The sequence below is a fragment of the Amblyraja radiata genome, chromosome X (genome assembly GCF_010909765.2).
Source record: "Amblyraja radiata isolate CabotCenter1 chromosome X, sAmbRad1.1.pri, whole genome shotgun sequence".
NCBI classification, from domain to species: Eukaryota; Metazoa; Chordata; class Chondrichthyes; order Rajiformes; family Rajidae; genus Amblyraja; species Amblyraja radiata.
The window spans coordinates 5,085,517-5,091,895 of record NC_045999.1 but is presented as its reverse complement, the minus strand read 5'-3'; positions in this window follow the sequence as shown (position 1 = coordinate 5,091,895).

The window sequence follows — 6,379 nt, the reverse complement described above, 5'->3', positions numbered from 1 at the left end:
TGGGCCTGGGGTGCATCCATCCATCCATCCATCTGTACCATTTGTCCTTGATGTTAGACCTTCTAGACTTGGTGGCTTCCAACTACCAGCTCCTCCTGTCCTTGCTTTAGACCTCATGGGCTTGGGATGGCTTCCATCAACATGCACCTCTTGTCCTCCTTGGTAGACCTGGGATTTGGGAAGTGGAGTCAGCGTACAGTTTTGGGACTGGTCAATAAGTGAAGAGAATCTAATTGTCATATGCACGAGGGTCAATGAAATTCTTGAGTTAAACACAAAAGTGCTGGAATAACTGAAAAATCAGCAAGATCAGGATATGCCCCAATATTCTGGTCCCCAGTGAAAAACAGCCCATCAACGCTCAGGATCTAAACTCATATCAATGTCTTTAGTTTCTCACTCCCCCGACTCTGTCTGAAGAAGGCTCTCAACCCGAAACATCACCTATTCCTTTTCTCCAGAGATGCTGCCTGACCCGCTGAGTTACTCCAGCACTTTGTGCCTGTTTGAGCCTGGTTGAGAAGAGATCAGCTACACATGAATCAGCAGAAGTAGTTGTACTGCAAAGGGTTCCATGTCTATCACTGCCTCCGAAGACAGATACAAGGAACTGCAGATTCTGGTTTACAAAACTAAAAAAAGACACAAAGCTGGAGTAACTCAGCGGGTCAGGCAGCATCTCTGGAGAACATGGATAAGTTATAGTTTAGGAAGGAACTGCAGATGCTGGTCTAAACCGAAGATAGACACAAAAAGCTGGAGTAAAGCCCCTGTCCCACTTAGGAAACCTGAACGGAAACCTCTGGAGACTTTGCGCCCCACCCAAGGTTTCCGTGCTGTTCCCGGAGGTTTTTGTCAGTCTCCCTACCTGCAACCTCCGGCAACCACCTGCAACCTCCGGGAACCGCACGGAAACCTTGGGTGGGGCGCAAAGTCTCCAGAGGTTTCCGTTCAGGTTTCCTAAGTGGGACAGGGGCATAACTCAGTGGGTCAGACATCATCTCTGGAGAAGAGGAATAGGTGACGTTTCAGGTCGAGACCCTTCGTCAGATGGATAGGTTTTATCCTTGTTATTACATATGGATATGACGAATTTTTAGATAACCTTGCCCACGCAATGATTTCTTACGAAAAGTTCATACACAATTATTTCATGTCTAATCTCCGTCCTCATCAATCTGCAGAAAGTAGCGATTAAAATGAACCCTGGAGAACTAATTAGAAAAAATCAGCCACACGGTTCCTGTTGAGAAAATTGTTCTCGTATATAATTTCCACTCGTAATACATTTAAATTGATCTAATTACCATCACATCATTTGAAATCGTGACTGCTAATATGCAAATGAAAAATTAAAATTCATACTAGATTAACCGTTCAGTCAATACTGCACTTTGGGCTGTTCCTCATCCATTTTATTGGCTACCTAGACCTTATGAATGAGCCTTGATCTTATTTAAAAGGCTAGAGAGAGTGAATTACTAACTCCCCAAGGTAAAGTACCTATTTTACTTTTGCCCCATTGTTATTTCCTGGCATTACTTACCGAAAAGTGACTGAACCCAGGAATTATTAGATTAAAGGGCCTGTCCCACTTTCACGACCTCTGCCGAGTTTGCCCTTGACTCATACTCGCAGCTTGGTCGCCATGAGGTCGTAGGTAGGTCGTAGCAGGCCGTGATGCTAGTCGTAGGTACTCGTGGCATCAAGTAGGTCGGGGCGTTTTTTCTAGTCTGATGAAAAATGTCCACGAGTAAAAAAGGTTGTGAATTAGGTCGTGACAGGCCCTTAACATTTAATGAGTGATTCACAGCATGTACATGTACAGGCAGGGCCTGTACTCGCTGGAGTTTAGAAGGATGAGGGGTGACCTCAGTGAAACTTACAGAATAGTGAAATGCCTGGATAGAGTGGATGTGGAGAGGATGTTTCCACCAGTGGAAGAATCTAGGACCAGAGGTCATAGCCTCAGAATAAAGGACGTTCCTTTAGGAAGGAGATGAGGAGGAATTTCTTTAGTGTCTGAGGCTGGTGAATCTGTGGAATTCATTGCCACAGAAGGCTGTGGAGGGCAAGTCAATGCATATTTCTAAGGCACAGTTGGATAGGTTCGAACACCTCCGCTCAGTCCGCAATAACCAACCTGACCTCCCGGTGGCTCAGCACTTCAACTCCCCCTCCCATTCCCAATCCGACCTCTCTGTCCAGGGTCTCCTCCATTGCCAGAGTGAGCAACAGCGGAAATTGGAGGAACAGCACCTCATATTCCGTCTGGGGACCTTGCGTCCGGATGGCATTAACATTGAATTCTCCCAATTTTGCTAGTCCTTGCTGTCTCCTCCCCTTCCTCAACCCTCTAGCTGTCTCCTCCCACCCTCCCATCCGCCCGCCCTCGGGCTCCTCCTCTTCCCCTTTTCCTTCCTTCTCCCCCCCCCCACCCCCCATCAGTCTGAAGAAGGGTTTCGGCCCGAAACGTCGCCTATTTCCTTCGCTCCATAGATGCTGCTGCACCCGCTGAGTTTCTCCAGCAATTTTGTGTACCTTGGATAGGTTCTTGATTAGTACATTATGGGGAGAAGGCAGTGTAAGAGGGAAAAGATAGATCCGCCATGATTGAATGGCAAAATGGACTTGATGGGCCGAATGGCCTAATTCTGCTCCTATCACTTATGAATTTATGAAATGGGACTAGATTGGATGGGACATCTGGATCAGCATGTACGGATTGGGCTGAAGGGTCTGTTTCCATGCTGTATGACTATGAATGTGTGAAAGGACTGGGGAACAGGCGGGTATACAGAATTAGGTCACAGTTCAGCCATAATCTCACCGAAAGATGGAATGGGTTCAAAGGCCCGAATGGCCTCTTCCCTGCTCAATTTACTGCAATTTGAGCATCAGCTTGTTTACCAAAAGGTCCCCCGCTGGAAAATTCCACAAATAGTTTAGGACGTACAGTTATAAATAAGTTCGAAGTTATTTACATTAACTCGGCAAAAGATGCTACAGGCCAATGCTGGTCCCACAATGAAAATTCATGATGAACTGATCTAAATCCAGGGCAGATCACCTCTGAAGAGTCAATTATACCAGTGAAGAATAATCATGGGCACACCATCTAAATCGCACCACCCCTCAAGTAGTTACTTCCCCATTAGTTAGATCATTAAATACCCTAACCATACCGGTAAACACACCTGTATATAGACAGCCCACCAACTTCAGGAAATATGTGTTTAACTTGCATGTACACGCTAGAATTCAGAAAATTGAGGGGGGATCTTATAGATACTTACAACATTCTTAAGGGGTTAACATAGAAACATAGAAACATAGAAATTAGGTGCAGGAATAGGCCATTCGGCCCTTCGAGCCTGCACCGCCATTCAATATGATCATGGCTGATCATCCAACTCAGTATCCCATACCTGCCTTCTCTCCATACCCTCTGATCCCCTTAGCCACAAGGGCCACATCTAACTCCCTCTTAAATATAGCCAATGAACTGGCCTCGACTACCCTCTGTGGCAGAGAGTTCCAGAGATTCACCACTCTCTGTGTGAAAAAAGTTCTTCTCATCTCGGTTTATAGGATTTCCCCCTTATCCTTAAGCTGTGACCCCTTGTCCTGGACTTCCCCAACATTGGGAGCAATCTTCCTGCATCTAGCCTGTCCAACCCCTTAAGAATTCTATAAGTTTCTATAAGATCCCCTCTCAATCTCCTAAATTCTAGAGAGTATAAACCAAGTCTATCCAGTCTTTCTTCATAAGACAGTCCTGACATCCCAGGAATCAGTCTGGTGAACCTTCTCTGCACTCCCTCTAGGGCAATAATGTCCTTCCTCAGATTTGGAGACCAAAACTGCACGCAATACTCCAGTTGTGGTCTCACCAAGACCCTGTACAACTGCAGTAGAACCTCCCTGCTCCTATACTCAAATCCTTTTGCTATGAAAGCTAACATACCATTCGCTTTCTTCACTGCCTGCTGCACCTGCATGCCTACTTTCAATGACTGGTGTACCATGACACCCAGGTCTCTCTGCATCTCCCCTTTTCCTAGTCGGCCACCATTTAGATAATAGTCTGCTTTCCTGTTTTTGCCACCAAAATGGATAACCTCACATTTATCCACATTATACTGCATCTGCCAAACATTTGCCCACTCACCCAGCCTATCCAAGTCACCTTGCAGTCTCCTAGCATCCTCCTCACAGCTAACACTGCCCCCCAGCTTAGTGTCATCCGCAAACCTGGAGATATTGCCTTCAATTCCCTCATCCAGATCATTAATATATATTGTAAATAGCTGGGGTCCCAGCACTGAGCCTTGCGGTACCCCACTAGTCACTGCCTGCCATTGTGAAAAGGACCCGTTTACTCCTACTCTTTGCTTCCTGTTTGCCAGCCAGTTCTCTATCCACATCAATACTGAACCCCCAATGCCGTTGGACAGGCTAGATGCAGGAAGATTATTCCCGATGTTGGGGAAGTCCAGAACTAGGGATCACAGTTTAAGGATAAGAGGGAAGTCTTTTAGGACCGAGATGAGAACATCATTTTTTACACAAGAGAGTGGTGAATCTGTGGAATTCTCTGCCACAGAAGGTAGTTGAGGCCAGTTCATTGGCTATATTTAAGAGGGAGTTAGATGTGGCCCTTGTGGCTAAAGGGACCAGGGGGTATGGAGAGAAGGCAGGGATGGGATACTGAGTTGGATGATCAGCCATGATCATATCGAATGGTGGTGCAGGCTCGAAGGGCCGAATGGCCTACTCCTGCACCTATTTTCTATGTTTCTATGTAAATCGCACCTCCCCTCAAGTAGTTACTTCCCCATTAGTTAGATCATTAAATACCCTAACCATACCGGTGAAACACCTTTATATAAACAGCCCTCCAACTTCAGGAAATATGTGTTTAACTTGAGCAACAAATAAATAATCTAGATATTATTTCAATACTTCTTAATTCAAATAGCCAGATTAATCCTTTATTTTATATTGTAAAACATAGAAAGATACAGTGTGTAGGAAGGATATGCGGATGCTGGTTTACACCAAAGATTCTTACGAGAGATCCAAAATGCTGGAGTAACTCAGCGGGTCAGGCAGTATCTCTGGAGAAAAGGAATAGGTGATATTTCAGATCGAGACCCTTCTTCGGACTGAGAGTCAGGGGAGAGGGAAACTAGAGGTACGAAAAGATGCAGAACAAACCAGACCCAGCACCGATGGCCCAGGAGCCCACAATGGTCCATTGTCGTCTGTGGAGGTGATGACAAAGGGGTACAAACAGTGGGACTAGCAGGATGACTCGGGTGGGTGGGGGAAGGGCGGAGAGAGAGGGGGAATGCAAGGGTTACTTGAAATTAGAGAAACCGATACTCATAACGCTGGGTTGTAAACTGCCCAAGCGAAATATGAGATGTGGTTCCTCTAATTTGATTTAAAAAATTGTAAAGATACAGCATTCCATAGACCCTTTGGCCCACAATGTCTGTGCTGAATATGATGCCTGGATAAACTAATCTCATCTGCATGCCCATGATCCATAACACTCCATTCCCTGCATATCCATGTACCTGTCTAAAAGCATCTTAAACCCAATTTTCACATTTATCCCCTCCACCACCACCCAGATACCCACAACCCTCTGTGTAAAGAACTTCACCCCTCAATTTCCCCTCTAAACTTTGTCCCTCTCACCTCAAAACTATGCCCTCTAGTCTTTGACATTTCCGTGCTGGGGGGAAAAAGGTTCTGATTGTCTACCCTATCTGTGTCTCTCATGGTTTTATCTACTTCTATAAGGTCTCCCTTCAACCTCCGGCGTTCCAGAGAAAACAATCCAAGTTGAGCCCAAACCCTCCTGCACTTCCTGAGGAAACTCAAACAGGCCTCACTCCCCACCAACATCCTCAGGACTTTCTACAGGGGCACGGTGGAGTCTGTACTCACGTACTGCATGAACACGTGGTACTCCACCTGTAACTGCTCCGACAGGAAGGCTCTGCAGAGGGTAGTGAGGGGAGCAGAGAGGATCATTGGCGTCTCCCTACCCTCGGTACAAGAACTGTTCCAGAGCCGCTGTCTGAAAATAGCTCTGAGAATAGCTGAGGACAAACTGCACCCCCTCCACATACACCATGATCTCCTGCCATCAGGCAAGAGATATCACAGCATCAAAGCCCGGGCTACAAGACTGCTAAACAGCTTCCTGCCACAGGCTGTGAGGCTGCTAAACAGTCACTCTGTACTCACAGTCACCTGATTCTGCGGCTTTGCACTGACATTTTAATAACTCTGGCACTGGCCACTCAAATCAGCTGCCCTGGACATTTTAATGACTGTTTTTACTGTATTTTAATGTTGCTGT